The sequence below is a fragment of the Python bivittatus genome, unplaced genomic scaffold (genome assembly GCF_059951505.1).
Source record: "Python bivittatus isolate LINGU-HERP-01145 unplaced genomic scaffold, Pbiv_v1 ctg000480_np1212, whole genome shotgun sequence".
Taxonomy (NCBI): domain Eukaryota; kingdom Metazoa; phylum Chordata; class Lepidosauria; order Squamata; family Pythonidae; genus Python; species Python bivittatus.
In genome coordinates this window covers 37,520,942-37,541,898 of record NW_028277075.1, presented here as the reverse complement: position 1 = coordinate 37,541,898, position 20,957 = coordinate 37,520,942, and positions in this window count along the sequence as shown.

Genomic DNA, 20,957 nt, shown 5'->3' with positions numbered 1-20,957 from the left:
TATTCATCACCTTCACTGTGTACTCACCAGGAATATGATCTAAGTCATATCTGAATGGTCTAGTGGTTTTCCCTACATTCTTCAATTTAAGCCTAAATTTTGCAGTAAGAAGCTCATGATCTGAGCCACAGTCAGCTCCTGGTCTTGTTTTTGCTGTCTGTATAGAGCTTCTCCATCTTTGGCTGCAAAGTATATAATCAATCTGGTTTCGGTATTGACCATCTGGTGATGTCCATGTGTAGAGTCGTCTCTTGTGTTGTTGGAAAAGAGTGTTTGCTATGACTAGCTTGTTCTCTTGACAGAACTCTATTAGCCTTTGCCCTGCTTCATTTTGTACTCCAAGGCCAAACTTGCCTGTTATTCCGATTACTCCTTGACTTCCTACTTTAGCATTCCAATCCCCTATGATGAAAAGGACATCTTTTTTTGGTGCTAGTTCTAGAAGGTGTTGTAGGTCTTCATAGAAGCGGTCAACTTCAGCTTCTTCAGCATCAGTGGTTGGGGCATAGACTTGGATGACTGTGATATTGAATGGTTTGCCTTGGATACGCACTGAGATCATTCTGTCGTTTTTGAGGTTGTACCCCATTACTGCCTTTCCCACTCTCTTATTGACTATGAGTGCAACTCCATTTCTTCTAAGGGTTTCTTGCCCACAGTAGTAGATATAATGGTCACCCGAATTAAATTCACCCATTCCCGTCCATTTCAGTTCGCTGATTCCCAAGATGTCGACGTTCAATCTTGTCATCTCATGTTTGACCACATCCAGCTTGCCTTGGTTCATAGATCTTACATTCCAGGTACCTATACAATATTGTTCTTTACAGCATCGGACCTTCTTTTCGCTTCCAGATACATCCACAGCTGAACGTCCTTTCGGCTTTGGCCCAGCCGCTTCACTCTTTCTGGAGCTACTTGGAAATGCCCTCCGCTCTTCCCCAGTAGCATATTGGACACCTTCCAACCTGAGGGGCTCATCTTCCGGCATCATATCTTTTAGCCTTTTAACATTGTCCATGGGGTTTTCTTGGCAAGGATACTGGAGTGGGTTGCCATTTCCTTCTCCAGTGGACCACATTTTGTCAGAACTCTCTGTCATGACCTGTCCGTCTTGGGTGGCCCTGCACGGTATAGCTCATGGCTTCACTGAGTTACGCAAGCCCCTTCGCCACGACAAGGCAGTGATCCATGAAGGGGCTTGCACTCAATAATGGGGGGGAAAAAACAACTTTATTTTATAGAATATCCACATGCACTCACAATTACAGTAAATGCAATAGAAAAATGCCAATAAATAATAATTTAGGCAGCATTTGCCAATAGGCTTAATTAATTCAATTGACAATGAGGGACAAAAATAGAAGTGGCATTTTCTATTTCTTATTATGTGATTATTTAATACGTTTATACATCCTTTCTCATAACACTATTTCTACTTGATTATAATACTGAAGTCTGTCAGGACATCTTTTGGGAAATGCTACTGTTATTTATAAGGGTTTTTTTTGTTTTTTGTTTTTGTTTTTTTAAAGGTTATCTCCACTAATGAATATAAGTAGGCATTGAATATCAGATTTTATCACCCTTTTCCCCTTTCTGTTGAAATCACATTCCAAGATTTGTCCTTGACAACAAATGAACTCAGACTGTAATGTTCATATCTGACAAATACAGCCACCCTGCCTGGAATCTGCAAATACAAGCATCTCTCAGCATCTTCTCTTAAGTGAGTCAGAGAGACACCACTTCTGCCAGACACTGTGCATCATTAAACTTCACAATGAACACAGTCGCTAACAACTCACCCAGGCTTTCTTATCCTCGACTTCTCCTTTTCTCCACCACCCATGGAAACAAACAAACAAAATCTTTACAGATTGGTGTACTGCCATTGCTGTTAATTCTATAAAAACTTACTATAAGTGAGTGGAGGGGGAATGGCATTACTTAGCAGTGATTCCACCATGGTTCACAGGTGACATACTCTTTGTGTTGGAACTCTGAGCAGAAGAAAAAAAAAACAAACTTTTTCTCTAGCTCCTTTTCAGCTATTAGAAAGGAAAAGAACAATATGTGGTTTTCAGTAGTTGAGATGATTTGCCAAGAAACTCATGTAATTGGCTTCCAGGGACTTTGTTGGTGGCACAATGTTCACAGCGGCTTGCAGGAAGAACTAGTCCACGCCTTTATGGAGTTACTAGTCCGCTAAGGTTTTCTGCTCTTTTCTATTCACCATGCTGAAGAGAATCAGGCAAAGCTAGTGTTTATTACTGACAGAGGATATATCATGGCCTCACTAAGAGGCAATCAACAAGAAATCACCATACATCTTTTCTATCTCCACACTATAGATGCACCAAGAAGAAAGGAAAGTTTAGGGAAGTAGAAAAAGGAATGAGATTTCAGCAGCAGTTCTTCCTCTAGCAGATCTTTCTCCCATCCTTGCTTAAGGAGATATATAGGACAATCTGGAAATAAGAAAATTAGGATGGAAATCATAGATACCATCTCACTTATATCTGGGTTAATATGTGTCTGTATTTTTTTTTTTTTTTTGTCTGCGCTCAGTCATTACTGACCCTGCAGTGACTGCTTGGATGAGTCCTTGCAGTTTTCAAGGCAATTGTTTCGGAAGTGGTTTGCCAGAGCCTCCTTCCTAGAGCAGAGCCCAGCTGGCGAGCGCAGGAGGCGGGGTTTCCATTGCTTCACACCCTTTTCGGGCGCGCGTGGTTTCACACTTACCGGCAACTGCTCCCAACTCCCGTGCAAGCGCCACCAGCATTTTTCTTCCCACCGGAGTGAGAGTACCCATTCATCTACTCACATGAGTTTTCGACCTGTTGGGTTGACAGGAACTGGGGAGGAAACAGGAGCTCACCCTGTTTAGCGCGAAGGCTGGACTCGAACCGCTGAAGCATCAGCCATTTCTGGCTGGCAACTTTCAGCGTCATTAAGCTACTGCGCCACCACGTCCCCCTGTGTGTCTGTATATGTGTCTACAATTTTTTCCCCCTCTCTCTCTTACATGAACACACATTTTAGCCAAGGCCAGCTACTTCTTACAGGTGTTTGGATGAAGGAAACTTTCTCCCAGGACTTTTCAAAATTTTATTTTTTCCCTATAGAATCTTCAAAAGGGATTGGGAAATTCCTCAGACATGCTGGACAACAGATGGCATGCCTCAGTGATGTATCTCACCTCTACTGCTGTACTACTGAGGGAAGGACAGAAGACCTGTCTGATTAAACTCTGAGGCAATTCATAATTGTGCCAATAATAATAGTTCCGGGCATCAAATCATGCTTTTCTAGCTGATTGGGCTTTTCTGTTTTGGATTATCTCTAATCTACAAGGGATCAAAAAGGAAGGAGAAAATAGTTCTAGACTCTGACACAGAATATGTGAAGGCTCTAGATTCCATAACTTCTAATCCAAGGAACATAGGATTCTGGGTATTGGATAAACTTTTAATAATAAAACATTACCTGAATTTTTAGAACTTCCAATAAAGTTCTAAAATTCTTCTACATCAGTATTCAATGATTGGTTTAGGTCTCCTTCAAAGTAGAAGATATATCCCCTAAACCAATTCAGCACATCTTTAAAATGGTATATAAAGCTCATCAAATAAAATCACTATCTTCTTTTATATACCATAATATCAAAATTCCACCACCCAATATGTGGTAAATATTAGCTGAGATGCTTTCAAAATGGATAAAGTGTACTTATTGCACTGATTTATTCCAAGATGTTCAATTTTATTTAGGCCCCAGAAAGTTTGAATTACAAATACCAAGTTGTATTGATATGAACAAAAGCTTTAGGCATAATAACTAATTTCAAAATTATAAGAAAGACATTTAATACACCTTGCCTGTGTAGTACTCAGTATTAAAAATCTGAAGTAAAAATAAAGACTCCTTTCTATCAGGCTCAATTTGTGGTGACATGGACATGGATAAGTTAGTTTCTTGCAACAATATTAAAGTGGTTTTACGCTGCTTTCTTCCAAGTTGTATCTTTTTTCCAACTTCACAGTCTAATCTATACCTCTACTATTTCTTGGTGGCATCCTCTCCAAGTGCTAACCAATTCCATTTCTGCTTAGTTATTTTGAGATAAACCACGTTTAACTAGGTATCGTCACCACAGCATTAAATAAATACAGTTGTTTACGTGTTCTTTGCCATTCAGTCCCTTACTACAAGGCAGTGCTCTCACACTCTGCCTATCTACAGAGGATGTTAATATATATGGTCAACCACCCACACTTCAACTGTGGTCTTGGACAGTCATAACCACTCCTCATGACTGATAAAGTATTGGGCCAAAACTAGGATTGATTGATTGAATGATTTTATTGCATTTATATCCAGCCAGAATCCAATGTCTCTTGGCAAAAGACATGACATAGGACATAACAATGATTAAAAACTCTAATATATGATTAAAAATACTAATAAAATAACAATCACAAAACCACAGAGTGAAAGACACAATATAACCAATGTAAAGAACCAGAACAATAAAAGAAAACAAAAAAGAATAACAGTTGGTACAGTGCATGAACTGAGTTAAAACAAAATAATTCTGCTCATAACATCTTCCTGAAAAGCAACAAGGAGAAAGTTAGCTTGATTGCCACAGGGAGCACTGGCACTGCCCCAGAGAAGCAGTGCCTTTTGGCTTTGACTCCCTTTCTATCTTGAAGAAGGGGAGGAAGACTTTCTCCCTGTATGATCCACTAGATCAGTTGGAGGAGGCAGTCCTGCTGGTACCCAGACAGGAAATTACTGAAGAGGGTTTAATTTATTTCTGTTCTTGGATTCTTATTTTTCTTATTTTTTGCAGCCTTGAGGCAATTGATATATTAAAACAGGATTGCCTAGTTGCACATCATGCCATGAGTTCTTTTATGTGCCACCGTGAGGATCTCAATATCCCCCACCACCACCTTACTTGTGCTGTGACAATGGAATTGGAAAGAATGTTCGCCTAGGCATCCCCAACCTGGCACCCACCTGTTGGGTCTATGACTTCCTGAATTCCCAATCAGCATAGCCATAGTCTGAATACATCTCAAAGCATCAATTTGGAGAAAGCAGACTTATTTTGCTTCTTACTTCTTGAGTGTTCTCAATGTAGGCGGCCTTGAATTAGATTAGCCTATGTGCCCAGTGAGACCGTGTCACCTACTCTGACTGCTAGCAGCCTTTTAGGGCAGGAATGGTCAAGCTTTGTTGGTTGGAAGCCATGTATAACATTTTGGGGAAAGTAATGGCCACGATGAGTAGCTCAGTTAAGAACACTGAATAGTACTATATCCTTTATACAGGCAAGGACAGGATATCTGGGTATTTTTAATTTAAAAAAAAAAATCAAATTAAGCTTAATTTGGGGCTTAGCCCAGAGTTTTATATATTTCTTACCTCAATCTGCTATGATTGTCAGCAAATGTGACTGAAGGGGGCTCTGGCAGATTAAAATAGTTTGGGGACTACTTGCAGCTCTAGGTTCTCAAGTTATCCACCCCCTCTAACCATCATACTGGGATCTTTCATGTCAAGAAGAAATAGCTGACCTTCTATTAGACAAGGAAAGCTATAATCCAATGAGGCATGATCAACAGTCAAACCTCAAGGAACTTGACTTTTTTGGCTAGAAGTAAGTTTGGATTGGCAAAGTAAGAGAGGTTACCAGGTACAGCCTATAATTCTGCAGTCAGTCACTGAAGGAAGTCAGAATTTGGAACTAAATCTCTTTTTACTGTAATCAATACCTGTTTCACCCCTGGCAATCTCAAATGCGACTGACAGAAGAGCCATTTGTATATTGTTTGAGGAACAAGGGATTACTGAAATTTTAGTGAAACATGGAATATGTTAACAGAAGTCAACAAAATCTAAACTCTATTCAAAATTGCTTAACTATTGTGGCCTAAATGCAATCTTCCAAAAATTCTTTGCATATTTTTCACCTATAAAACACTCTTGGGAATGTATATTAAAAATTGAAGCAGCAATGGAGTTTTCCAGCTGAGAGATTATAAAAGTTCTTTGTTTCATAAGGTATCCCTGTAACCAACCCTGCCATCCCAAAAATTTCTTCCTGCACAATCATTGTGAAGATTTTCACCTCTCCAACCTCCTGAAAGCTAAACATTCAACTTGAGCATCCATTTTAGGTTTAACTACTAGAAACACTGCTTCCAAATTTGTCACACTGTTGGGAGATGAAAAGAAATTGGAGGAAGGGGGGATAGCTGATCCACAGGCTGGCCTATTTCAAGGGGGGATTCATTGGCACCAGAAGCAGCAACATTCTTCCTACCTCTCATTTATTGATTAGTTTACTTACAAATTAGTTTATTTAGAAATTCTGTTTTTCATGATAGATATAAAATGAAAACTTACAACATAAACATCATTACAGAAATACATCAAAAGTAAAAATAAGAAATAAAAACACAGTATCGAAATTCTTAACTGCAATAGCATATCACGTCAGAAGTAACATCTTCAGGGAGTTAATAAAGTCAAGATGGTGGCTATCACCATGCAATCCAAAATCCTGTACCTTTTTACAGGATGTTGCATGCACAATTGCACAATCATGGCCACCACCTTGACTTTTTAAAATGCTCTCTGTGACCATCCCTGGGTGTGCAGACATGTGTAAATAATGGTGGTAGAACCACTTCACCCCAATAAAATCATCTGACTTTTTTTTTGAAATCTCCCATCCCTTCCCTTCCAAAAGAAACACCTTTTCTATTTAGCTCTAAAAGAATTATGAAGGTGAAGTTGGAAACCTGGTCACGTGGCTGCATTTTGCATATCAATAAATCTACCTCCCTGCTCCATCACAATTAAGAAAAAGCCTAGTAGCCAATAGAGAATATTCATAATATATCACAGCAGACATGGTATCATAACATTCTCTCAGATTACATTGTCAATCATAATACCTCGCAAGGGCAAGAAACCTATTTCGTACTGTGGCCTTGTCAGCGTACGGATCCCAAGGAGTATTTATGAGCTGCAGAGGCCAAGAGCAGCAGAAGATAAAGTTGTGTGTGTACTTAATCAGGTCAAAAGCAGAAGACCTCATTAAATCTCTCTCCTCCTGCCTTTTACTTGTAGGAGTACATTCTGGGGAGAAATTACGAAGGTCTCCTTAATTAAAAAGTACATCATCATTATTATTGTAATTAATCCAAGTTAGGGATAATTGTAGTTTTCTGGTGGTTCAGAGTTGCCATTGTTTAAAAATGAGCTGGATAAAAGTTCTGTCTCCAGCTAAAAGCTGAACTAAGCTATGGCATTAATAGTTGTAGTGCTTAACATCCATTCCCTAAAATAGTAAACTGGAATGGAAGGGGAGAAGGAAAATGGTGCATCTGTAGACCTTAATGGTTCACATTACCAGCAAATGAAATCTTTGATAACTTCAACAAAAATAACCAATGTACATAGCCTGGCTGTTTTGAATCTTGCTGATTAGCAAAGAGGAAACTAATATTTTCCTAATATAAGAGCATAAGTGTGCTACTGTCAAGCAACCTAAAATTATTTGATAAAGTGGCATATAAAATAGCAAAGAAAAATAATTGAATATCAGCATTTATGACATGGCTGATAAGTCCTAGGATACCCTTTCTATCTTTTTAAAACATGGCTTTCTGTACTTCTGAGCATCGTATCCATATTAAGACCAGAACATCAGAATGTCATGAACTGAGAAACACAGCTGCCATGTACTGAGTTTGATTACTGAGGCCAATATTGTCCATTGAGGCAGTATCTCCACTTGGGCCTCACCATGGCACAAACGTTCTGTGGCACCATCATTTTTTTTTCTGCCAGATCCCCATCATAATTGCTTTCTTCCCCAGCCCATGAGTCAGACAAGTTTAATTTGCTGTAAGCTGTATCTGTATTAAAAGTGTTTTTCCCCTTATTTCAGCATCTTCCAAGCATAGCCTTAAGGTGTATAACATTTGTTAGGCTTTGTCACCCATTACCTTGGATGGAAGTCAAGTGACCAGCAAAAAGAGGTAATAAAGGGAAGATAAGGATAGGTAATAGGAACAGGAAATTTCATACCAGTATAATTTTTTTGCTGACTCAAGGATAGGTAGGGAGCATTGTAATTCTATAGTGGGGAAATATGTCCAGAATGACAGCAGCTCCCATGACATGCAGTTTCAAAAAATTACAGGATTAATTTCATGAGATGCATACCCAAAATACAGCATTTACTTAGCTAACTCAAAGGAAGTTACTTTACTTGAACTCTTTGGAATTGGTTTGCCACTAACAACTGACAGATGAGAGAGAGGAGTTATTTTAGAACATTTTGGGCACCGCCCCCTCCTCAAGCTGTACATAGAGCAAAACCTTTTACCCTCACACACACACACACACACACATCCTTGAATAACATGCTCTTGAATTCCAGACATGTTTTAAAGGCAGCTTGTGATGAAGTCCTGAAGTAGAAAAGGAAAATTGTTCACAAAAAAATAAAACAAAAAAAAATGCATTTTCCTTTCCATGGAAATACATTTACTTGATTGCAGCATATATGCTTTCTATCAACAGTAAGAAAAACAATCAATGGTGTGTGCTTTATGGCATCTGTTCTCGCTCCCCAGGATTTTAACTCTTTCTGTTTGGTCACATTGCCTGCAAATGCTCTCCTTCAGGGCCAGAGAGAAAGACCAGTTGAGTGAACAGACGGTAGTGATAAGACGACCAGCCACAGAGACAGACTGATCTAGTGGTCAGCACTGGACAAGAGGCCTAAGTTAACCCTAGCCTTGATGTCAATGATACAAATATGGCCTTTAGAATTCTCTCTATTCTATAAACACATTACCTTGTGAACTGGAAAATCCTAAGGAAGAAATGAAGGCCAAATGTGTATGATGGGGAAAATAGCTGATTTCACATATTAGTCTGAGCCAATCAGCCTTTTGATATAGCATATAACTTGCCAATGTGTTACCCAACCACTTAATTCTTACTGCTTTTGTTACACAGCTTAAAGCTGCTTGAAGAGACTTCTTGATGGGAGTGCAAAATCATGACAAGGAAACAGCAGGATTTCTAACAAGGTACAATCAGAATCAAGTGTTTATTCCCAGCTCTTAGCACTGAATTCTCTTAGTGTTGGCTACACTGATACCATACTGTCCTGGCTACACCTGAGACAATTTTAGTTAGTTTCAAGGACCCTGTTCCAATGACACAAATCACCCAGTGTGCATTATCCTATAGCCATCCAATTAAACTGGTGGATCCATGAGACTCACCTGTGGCACCTCAGTTGCACACAATGAAGAATGGCTAGGTCAGGGTGGTAATGGTCATTTGTACAGTCCTTCTAGTAAATACAAAAGAGATTGGGAAGCTATCATTACCTATCTCGAGTTCCAAGGAAGGAAGGAAGGAAATCATAGTGACCCAATGAAGATCCATTTAGGGGAGTTACCCAGTTCCCACCCATTTCTGTTCATTTTTCAACCCACCATCACCTGCTGCAGAAGAGGAAAATCATTAACAGCCAGAGTGATGGGATGGCCAGTTTTGCATTGTGTCTTGAATTTTATCATAATTTAGGAGAGATAAGAGTTAGGTAATCCTATAGCTGGTTACTGGGCCAATTAACTCTTTTGTGTGTGTGTTCTCACCAGATATTAACTTCCTTTCATTGACCCAGTTAAGTCTGTAGTAGAGGGCAAACTGATCACTGGGCTTTTTTCATTAATTTTTATCACTTGAATAAAATACTTAGACATCATGTCACTCCATACACATACACACAATACCAAAAGAAGACTGGTTTTCTCCACACCATCCTTTCAGCTCTTGTCAGGTTCCAGTTCATTCACTCTCATTCATCTAAACATGACTGCCAATCGTATTCTTCCACATATATAGCAGTTTTCAGATTGGAAAGCAGAAAATAAATCATCAGAGGGTACCGTCAAATAAAACAACCTGAATCATCTTCATTATCCTTAACCACCAATCACTTGTCACACAACCACCTCATTGCCATTAGTCTTTAAAGCCAAGCAGCCTGAGAACTAGGAATAATTGCTGGTCATATATCAACTCTGAGGGAGCATTCTGTGTTTAACATCTGATCTTTCCTGTTTCCACCTGCCTTGTTTCACCCTCAGCACTCACAGATGTTACCAGAAAAATTGTGAAAGAGTATTCTAACTTTTTTAGTGAAATCATAAAAACTTGTGGAGGATATTAGGGACTATTCCATGGGCCTTGAGATTCATTCTGGTCTGTGATATGTCTGTGTTGACTTCAGCATTATTATTTTTAATGAGGATATCATTTGAGGTAAGTCTTTCTCCACCTGGCTTCTGATGGAGCTCTGTACCATCTAAAGACAAGGATTGTGATCATGTAAATTAAAGGAGCAAGATCAGCATCTTCAGCCCCATCATTTTACCCATTTAAGTTCCACTGAATGCCTGAACAGACCTAACATTCTTACATGTTTCATATAAAGAGATATACATAATATTTTCCTTTAGGGCAGCCTTCACCAATTCAGTACCCTCCACACGTTAGATTTCCTGAAGGAAAGTCTAGTGGTGGTGATGGATATAAATTAAATCAATCAGATAAATTTCAATTTCCAGAACTCCCATCTACTATCAGTTCCAGGAATTCTTGAACAAGGTCACCATAATGCCTGGAATGAAGTCCAAAACATCAGGATTGCCACATGTTGGGAAATACCACTTTAAAGAACCAATCTCACTGTTGAAGAACTGTCCACACACAAGTTAGCAGCTCTCAACTGAAAACAACAGAAACAAGAGCAGCAGATTAAGAATATGCTTATTTATTCAACCACTAATTTTATACCCAGCTTTCCCAAAAAATGGTTGACAACGTCAAGAAAATACTAATTAAACAGTGCATAAATAATTTCATTGTATGTGCACAACTTAAACTTAATGATCAAATAAATTGCTGTATTAAACAGCCTACTTTGATAAATTCATCAGGACTTGAAAGGTTTGCACAGGTTGCTAACCACTGTAATTTTGATTATCTTAAACTGTTCTTTTGTTTACAGTACAATCAGTAATGTGGGGGAGTCAGAAGGCTATTAAGTCTAATACATATCTCTAGATGAGATCTTTTATCCATGGATGTTTTACAGATTAAACCAGATTAATTCAAACCATTATACTATAAGTACAGAATAAAAAATAAAAAAGGTGAATGACACCAAAATCCCTTCGGAACCAATATCACAAAAGTGAACCAAGTAAGCTGCTTGAAATTCAGAAGTGGAATAGAAAGACAATTTAAGGTTAATAAACTAAGTGAGATATCCTTCTTCCTCCAGAATAAAATACATGATAAAATCTTGGCAAAGAAGAGTCAATTCACAGACATAACAAGTAGGCTTTATTTTGTTTTTGTGTGAAATATTCATGGCATATTAAAGCTGATCTTCAGCTTTTGTTTTCTTTATAGGCTAATTTTCTCCAGCCCCCATAATAAACAAACATTCACAGTTGCTTCTGGTTGATTGCTTCCAACTGAAGAACATGGCAATATGGCTTGATGTCTTCCCTTTGCTCAAACTGCTTAAAATACAATGCATTTTAATTGCTTGTTTCAACCATTTAAAATTTGTTCTTAAAAACGTGGAAAAATATTTTTATCATGTCTTTAGGTAACACTTGCTAAAATGGGGGGGGGGGAGGCAGAGAAAGATGACAAACTAAGCAGAGTCAAATGACCCTAATTAATTTTAGTTTACAAATGAGCACCGTCACTTAATCTAAAAAGAAAGTGAAATAAATTCACACAGTCACTTTTTGCAAAATCCCAACTGTGTCCACCAAGCTCCCAAAGTAGACACCCCTGACCTATAGTGTCAAAAGCATTGATATGACTGTTTTTTAGGGCTTCCTCCACCTCATGTCCAGTGTAAGTTGAAGCAATTGCCTGACTTGAGGCATGCGAGATCATTCTAACCAATTGCCTAAAACCTCTGTGTATCTCCAACCCCAGTTTGGTGATTTGGATGGCTTATCTTTAAATTCTTAATTGAATGAAATGTTTTTTAAGGAGGGAAAAGAGGGATGACTGGCTTCAGAAATCACCTGATCCACGTGACTGCAAACTACCTTGGTTACCCCAGTAACAGACTTTGGATGGATAGCAATATCATTGGGAGATGGCTTATGAGAGAGAAGATAGGTCTCAATCAAATTGCATTGACAAAATATTATTTGTGAATTATCTGAGGAATACTGCATAAGTGGTTTGAGCATGTAGCTGCTATGTTTGAAATACCAAAAAAAAAAAAAAAAGACATGATGCTAATGATGGGCTGTGCAAAACTCACAGTAAGGGTTGTTATCCAAGAGACACTGGGCATACTAATCTAATGGCTAACCTGGAGAATATCAAGATGGGTCTCAGCTGAGGAATAACACCTCCTCTTTCTTTCTTCTTATGCAAATGACTAGTGTGCTTCATCTTTCTTGGGAGGCTTGGAGCTAGTAGGTAAGTACTGACAACCGCATCAAACTACTAGGTGTGACTACATAGAGAGGCCATCAAGATCCATAAACATTCCAACAACGTCAACAGAAAAGAAGAGAGTTTCACAATCAATAAAGCAGGATCAATAAATAAGGATCCCAACTTTATGGGACCACCCCAAGATTAAACAGCCATTCACTAATAAACAAGAATCTGCAGCAGCCTCACCAGAAACACCTAGCAATATCCTGGCTCAAAGACAAGGCAATCAGGAACCAGTTATCTTAGTATTCTCCAAAATATCTCAATCAGAAGTCCACCTATGCTAAAAACAAATCAGCAGCCTGGCTCAAACACAGGCTAATCAGGAACCAGTTCTCTTGGAATTTCTTCAAAATAGACCAATTGGAAGTCTACCTAGATGAGGAACCAGCTTTCTTAAGCTTCTGTGACATGAAGCGATGAGAGATCAGCTTGGCAGGTTCAAATGCAAGAGCCCAGTCAGTCCCTGTTCAGTTGTCTATGAGCTGCCGGGAGGCATACCACAACAGCAGCTCACTCTGCCTCTGAAGATACCAGTCATAGCTGCTGGTGAAATGTCATGACAACAGAAAATCATTCAGCCAAAAGCTGATTACTCCGTCATTCAGCTTTGTTGGAACTGGTTGGTGGAGTAATTGATTCTGCCCCTCCCCCCAGTCATCTTGAATTATATAGTCTTTTTATATGGTATTATTTTTAGGCAATTTAATATGGGTATTTGTTTTTACTGTTTTACTGTTTGATTTTAAGTGTGAGCTGCCCAAAGTTGCCCTCTGGGGGAGATGGGCAGCATCTAAATTTAATAAATAAATAAATAAATAAATAAATAAATAGATAGATAGATAGATAGATAGATAAATTTTAACCTTTTTTGTCTTGCTTGAAACCACCTTGTTAAAGGAACTCTGAACATGTACTGAAACCCAAAAGCTCAGCCAAGGAAGTAATAATTAACCAGTGTATTTGGCAGACTATTTATTTTATTTGGAACTGTGTGTGTGTATTCCCTTTTCTTGTTTTCCCTATATTCCCCTATTTGGAATAAATTCCTTTCTATATCTGGAGATTTATCTTAACTGCTTCCATAGGCAATTTCTTAACAAAATACAAACAAGATAATAAAAGCAGCCCTAACCATATCTATCTATCTATCTATCTATCTATCTATCTATCTATCTATCTATCTATCTATCTATCTATCTACCTACCTACCTACCTACCTACCTACCTATTCAGTTACATAGGTAGCTCCTATTTAAAAAAAAAATTATTGAAAAAAAATTACAGAATAAAAACACTTAAAGGAAAAAAAATACAATAGTGAGAAAAGAATAAAGAAATTAAAGAGAAAGGAGAGAGAGAGAGAGAGAGAGAGAGTCTTCCTATCTTCTTTATAGCAGTTATAAATGCATTTTGAATTTTATCCTCTCTCTCTAAGTTTATATCATAGCTCCCTTCTTTCCATACTCTAGTCTTTCTAATCATCAAATTCATAAATCACAAGTACATTTTTTTTCTTGTTTTCAGCAAAAAGTCCATAAAGGGTTTCCAGTCACTAACAAATGTAGTTATTGTCTCTTCTCTAATTAAACAGGTCAGTTCTGCCATCTTTGCAAATTCTGTCATCATCACCAACCATTCTCTATTGTAGATATTTCAGAGTCTTTCCATCTTTGTGCATATAATAATCTTGCTGCAGTTACCATGTACAAAAATAATTGTCCATAAGTCTTTTCCAGTTGTTTATCCATTAGTTCCAGCAAGAAAAACTCTGGTTTCAGTTGAATATTAATCTTTAAAATTCTTTGTATTACTGTATGTATTTGAAACCAAATTTTTCTAAGTTTTTTTGCACATCTACCAAGCATGATAAAATGACCCTTCATGTTTTCCATATTTCCAGCATAAATTTGAGGTACCTTTATGCATGCTAGAAAGTTTTTCTGGTGTCATATACCAACAGTACATCATTTTATTAAAGTTCTATTTTAAATTGTAACCTAATGTAAATTTCAGGCCTTTCAACCCCATATTTTCCCATTGATCCATCTGTATATTATAGCCAAAGTTTTAGCCTATTTTATCATACACATCGTTCTTCTTCCACCTCAAATCTCAGTAAAAGCTAATATGTTTTAGCAATTGTATGTTCATCATTAGAACATATTCAGTTTCAAATTCTGTCTTATATTGTTCAACTCCAAATGCCCTTTTATCTACTTTAAATCTTTCTCTCAACTGTACATATGAGAACCATTGAAAACTAAATCCTTCCTCAGTCCATTGTTCTTTTGACTTCATCTTATATTCTCCAGTTAGCCCCTATTTTTCACAAGCAGCACCTGATTTATTAAATTCTGTATTTCTGGGTGAGAAGATCCAAAATGCCCTCCTTTCTATTTTTCTTAGGGCTGGGTGGAAGGAAGAAGTCCTGAACAGAATGGCTAAGAATTCCCAGGTGGACAGCCCAGGAGGTATCATGAAGTTCAGCCTGACTGGTATTATATTTCTCTAAGTATCTGTTATTGGAGAACTCTTGGAAAGAGTTCTGGAGGTGAGTTTTTAAATTATCCCCTTCCCGGTTTGTAACATATTATCTCTGCACAGGCCTATTCATTTATCACACTGCACAACTCTGTATTGCAATTCAGAACAATATTGTTGCACTTCACTACAACACAAAATGTCTTCAAAAACTAAACCATCTGTTTCTGTTATGGCAGCTTCAAGTAAACCTGAAGGCTGAGGTGGTCTAAAAATCATAAACTTCATTGGCTTTTTAATAAACTCCATTTTCCTTTGTTCAAACTAAGGAATGCATATTTTCAGCTTGGAAAATGGTTAAAGTAACACCTGATAATAGAAGCTTTCTATCTGTACCCATTTCATTTCTCCAAAAGTATGTGATTTCCCCAGTATGGCATAGCAAAAGATATTTTACATCTCACTTATAAGGAATATAGCTGAAGAAAATATATTACTTTACATGCTTAAGGGACTTTTTGAAGAGTCTTTCTATTTTTTTATTACTGTAACAATATCATATATAAGCATAAATGTATGGTGAATAAGCAGACTGTGACACAATAGCCAACGTATTGCACAAGTACAAGTGCTAATAAAAATCCACTGAACTTGGCTATTAATATCTGCTCCTGCAGGAAAGATCCAATGGCCATTGTTCTTTCAATAAAATGAACCTTCTGTTTGCCTGTTGTTTTCATTATTAGATAAAGGAATATTTTCCACAACAAGGCTTACCATACCAAGGAACTAACAAGCAGAAGTGATACAGAGAATGGGCATTGGGGTCATCTGAAATGAAGTTGCCATACATGAAAGAGCAGAGAAATCAGGGCTTATTATTGGACTTCCACTTACGGGAGCAGGGAAGAGGAACAGTCGGGATGAATTGAACAAAGATTGTATCAGGTATATACTGTTTGCAGCGGTTGGAAGGAATAACAAAAAGAAAACAATTTGGCTGTTAATAAGGAAATTGGAGAATAAAAACACAGACATTCTCTGAAATGAACAGAGTCAGGCTCCAAAGGGCATTTCAGAACAAACCACTGACTATTTGAGCTCTGCTGTGCCAAATTTCAAAGGGAGAGATGAGACTGCATTTTTAATACCTACCTACCTTTATTTATTTATCACACATACTCTGTCCTCCTGCCAAACCACTAAAAACTACTCTTATATGGTTCAAAATGGTAATTCATCCTGATAGAGGCCACACTGTCAAATTAAGTAGAAAAATGCATTATGTGCTTTTAAAACATTCTCTGAGGTAAACTCTTCAGCCCTTAATCCTCCCAGAGACTTCTGTAGTTGAACTGAACTTTAAATTCTCAATATTCTGCAAATACCATTGGTTATAATACCAGGTTCTTATTATCTTACTGGGCAGAAGATAAATAAAGAACTTAAAAGGAGTAAGTATCAGGAATGGCCCAAGCTGAACTAATCATGCATTTATAAGCAGCTTCCTCTGTATATGCATGAAAAATGTAACTACAGTACTTACTCACAGAATTAAATGACTTTTTTATTATAAAATCTTGTCAAAACAGATAGTTTCAGGGGCTACATCCCTTCTTTTTCCCTGTACTGTTACTGAAGCAGTAACAGTAGAGTCAGATGTATTCAATCTTACAGGAAGGGGTAGTATTTAATGATTTTGCCAATATGGAGTGGCAAAGTTTGGATGTAGATAATATTAATTTTATTGCTTATTTAAATGGAGTAGGAATCTTATTTAAATAATAGGGGCTTGGAATGGAAAACCTGGAAGTGTTTAAAAAAAAGTTCAATATTTTAGATCCACACAGATGTTAGCAATGATACATTTGGAAATAAAAAAGTAGCTTATGGTAAACCTTGAAAACTTAGAGAAAACAGCATTAATGTTCCTCTTCCTTTCTCTCATATGTGCTGATGGACTGAGGTAGAAACATGGAGACACCACCAAGTGATCTTCATTTTGGCATGGCAATTGTATCTGAACATCCAGATTGCTTCATGAGGACAAATGGAATCTGCCAAGCCTGTAATAGCACTGCACAGAATTTTCCCAATGGCCAAATTTCACTTCAAAAGATGTCATTTTGAATGGTACAAAAAGTTCATTGATAGTGGCAGGAAATGACTACCTGACTTTCCATTTTCTCTCAAAGCCTTCTTTTGCATTTTTTTTTTCCTGGTTTATGGTATGAACCAAGCCAGCTACTGTACATATATTGTGAATATCACGGCATCATTTAAACAGCCAATTAGCTTTGGCTGTGTCATGAAATCACTATAGGCAAATGAATCTAGAGTTTAGTTCTATGGCTATATGATGATGCACCTAAATGTCAATAATTAAAAGTCAATTTTATATCCAAATGTTTAAATAACATTGTCAACCTGGTTCTGTATAAGTCACATGCTGCTAAATTGTTCTTGGAGTAAATATAAAGGGTAAATGAATGTCTCTATTATAGACCTCTGAGATAAATTAATGAAGACCCTATATTCATGACATCATAGCACTTGAATTTCCTACATTATAACATCTTTAAACAAAACATGTTTTTAAAATAAAAGTTCACAGAATAATAGTTGGAATAACAACAGAAGAAAACACTGATGGCTTTGGGCGACTTGGAAGTTGCAAAGGGTACTTCGAACAATGGGGACTCAGCTCTGATCGGCAGACAAATAACTTCATTCATATGACAAGACTCTACCTATGACCAAAATCTAAAGGTGTTTATTTACTTTTTTATTGCACTATTTATAACCTGCCTTCAACCCGAGACATTGGACAGTTCACAACCAATAAATAATATGATGAAATAACATATACAGTAAATCCCATAAATTTCCAGTCTTTATTCCCAAAGATTGTAATTAAAATAAGCTTAGATGAAAATAGACTATAGAAATTAAATATAAAACCAAAATGTTTTGAATCAGGCAGACTAACAAACACCCACTTAAGCCCCAAATATCCATAAAAATAAAAACGATTTTCACAGTTTCTCTAAAAATAGACAGTGTGGGGGCCATGGTGTTCCACAAAGCCTGGACAGCCACCAAGAAGGCCTGTCTCTGGGCTCTACCTCTCTCCTCGGTCAAGGGGAAGAATCTGAAGTATCTCTTCTCAGCTTAAATATACAGGACAGGCAAATTATTTTGGAGAAGATAGTCTTAAAGCAAAAGGAAGCCATGTCACAGAAACATTTATAGGTTAACAAAGCACTTTGAATTTTACTTAGAAGTAAATGATAGCAACTACTATAACACCCACACAATGGTATCACCCTGCTTATCCATCAGCAAGCAGCAGCTGCCTCTGTACTGACGACCCCAAGTAGAAAATGTTTCAACAGTCTAAATCTGAAGTGGTGAGGACATGTCATAGTCATTACGGCCTTCGACTCCCAAATGGGTTGCAATTGGTATTCTAGTTGAAGCTGGACAAAGGCTGATTGGCCATAGACTCCATATTTTGATGAAGCAAGAACCATGAATCCAGGAGGATCCCCAAGCTGTTGTGATCCTATATCTTCAAGGGAAGTATAACTCTTCATGCATTCTTCCCCTGCCTTTAAATGATTTCTTCTATATTGGGCCATTGGACCAATAGATTTGGGTATTACAGATTTCTTTGCTAGTTTGTTTAGACATAATGTTAAGACAAGAGATGTTAGCTATGATTTGTTGAACAATTGGTTCACATCTTATGTTAAATCACAATCAATCATTTACATAACATGCCAAATCAAGAGTAAACAGAATGCATTATGGATTTTTGTCATGTATGAGTTGTCTTAATTTACCTCTCTTTGCTAGCTTTGCTTAAAAGTGTTGCTTAGAATAATTTTTGAAGATAGATTGGGGGAGGGCAGCATGTGCATTTTTTGCCAGGCTGGCTGCTTCTGGACAGGCTGCTTTCCTAGTATAATTCAGCAGGAAAAAAAAATGGGGAGAAAAAGCTCAGGTACAGCCTTGGAATAAAGCTGAATTATCAAGAGGGAAGATGACCTGACCTGGCTGCTAGCCAGGGCTGTTGTGGGGCAGATAAAGGCAGCATTCTGATTGGCAAAACCTAGTATGTAGCATTGGGGTTCTAAAGTCTGGGGGGGACCCACCTCCTCATCTGCTGGGGAAAACGCTGCCATAAAGACAATCTGACAGACAAAGAAACAGACAGGGAAGAAGAAAGATGGAGATACACATTCTAATGTTTGAGCCTGTGCCACTCTGAGCATTGAGGCTGTTAAGTAGAGTGACTGCATGGGGAGTTGGCAGCTGAAGAGAAACATTGCTGTCAGGGTGCTGGTCCACTGGAGTGGACATCTGCTGTATCCTGGCCCCAGAGGAAAAAGAGGGTGAAGACAACAGCTGGAGCCTTCTCTGTGAGAAGCAAAGAACCAGAGGGATGGGCTTCACCCAGGGCCAAAGGCATATGGAGACAGCGGGAGGCAATGTCTGCAGAGGAATGTCTGGAGACTTCAGGGAAGCCCCAGAGCAGAAGAGGTGGGCAGAAGACCTGTGAAATGGGTTGGGCTGAGGGAGAGTGACTGGCCCAAAAATCACCCAGCTGGCTTTCATGTATAAGGCAAGCCTAGAGCTCACAGTCTCCTGCTTTCTAGGCCAGCACCTTCATCACTACACCAAACTGACTCTCCAAGCAAACAAACAAAAAAGCCTTCATGGTCCCTACACACACACACACACACACACAGACACACACACAGATAGCTATAAGAGTAGCATCAGTCAAACTGTGACTTTGAGATTATGACTGTACTATTACTTTTCTTTATTTATTTTGTTTTTAAGGCAGTGTATAAAATCTTTTCCAAAGTTAGAAATATCTTGAAACAAGACTGTTTAAACCTTTAGTTATCATTAAGTATTAAATGTAGTTTAGGGTTTTAGAACTGGTTTAAGAACTGAATTAACAGTTTCTCTGCTGACTCATACAAAATTGAACCATGTCTTTGGAAATGAACGCATTTGAAACTTTAAAAAAGTATTTAGGGCACCACAGAACTTCATTTTAGCTTCTCTGCTTTACTATTTAAATATCAAATTTAATATTTCAGGTATTCAGAGAAAGTTAATATATTTTTTTTGATTTAGCTGTATTACCCACCATTGCTTCATGCAATGAAGTCAACTGAAAATTAAAATTTCACATGATTTCTTTTAGTTGTGCATATAAAAATGCTAGTGATTGTGTGAGCTCTTTTAGTGCCTACTTTTGTACTGCCAGCTTTGTCAACTTATTTCCTTAAAATGAATTGATGTTTGTTTTCCCTCTGTTTCTAACTGAACCACAAGACTGAATTATTAACTCTTGTAATTGCCATGCTGATAATTATGTAAGAAAAATACAATATTTAATTAATTAACTAGGAATTAATAAATAATCCTTAATATACTTTAGAGTAATCCTGAGGTTACAGTGAAATGTATTTATCATACTGGTATGTAGATTTCCTACTGGTACATTTCAGATCAAAGTGGTCTAGATCCTAAATTTTACTGGCAAATCAATCAGAACAGAATTTGCAGCTGGAAGCTTACATTTGTGGGAACAATCCAGAAACCTATGTGAACCATTTTGCATCTTTAAAAAATCCTGCTTTATTAAAGACAAAAACAAAAAAACAAAAAACAAAAAAACCTAACTAAAATGAAAAAAACTTACTTATACTGCTATGAATATGTCCCTGAAATGTAATGTAGCTTAAGTTAATTGGCACTTTCCTATTCAAAATTTACTACACAGCATTAGTAATAAACTGCCATCTTTCCCACGCAACCATGTATCACAGTGTGAAACAATACATCACTATGCCAAAAATATC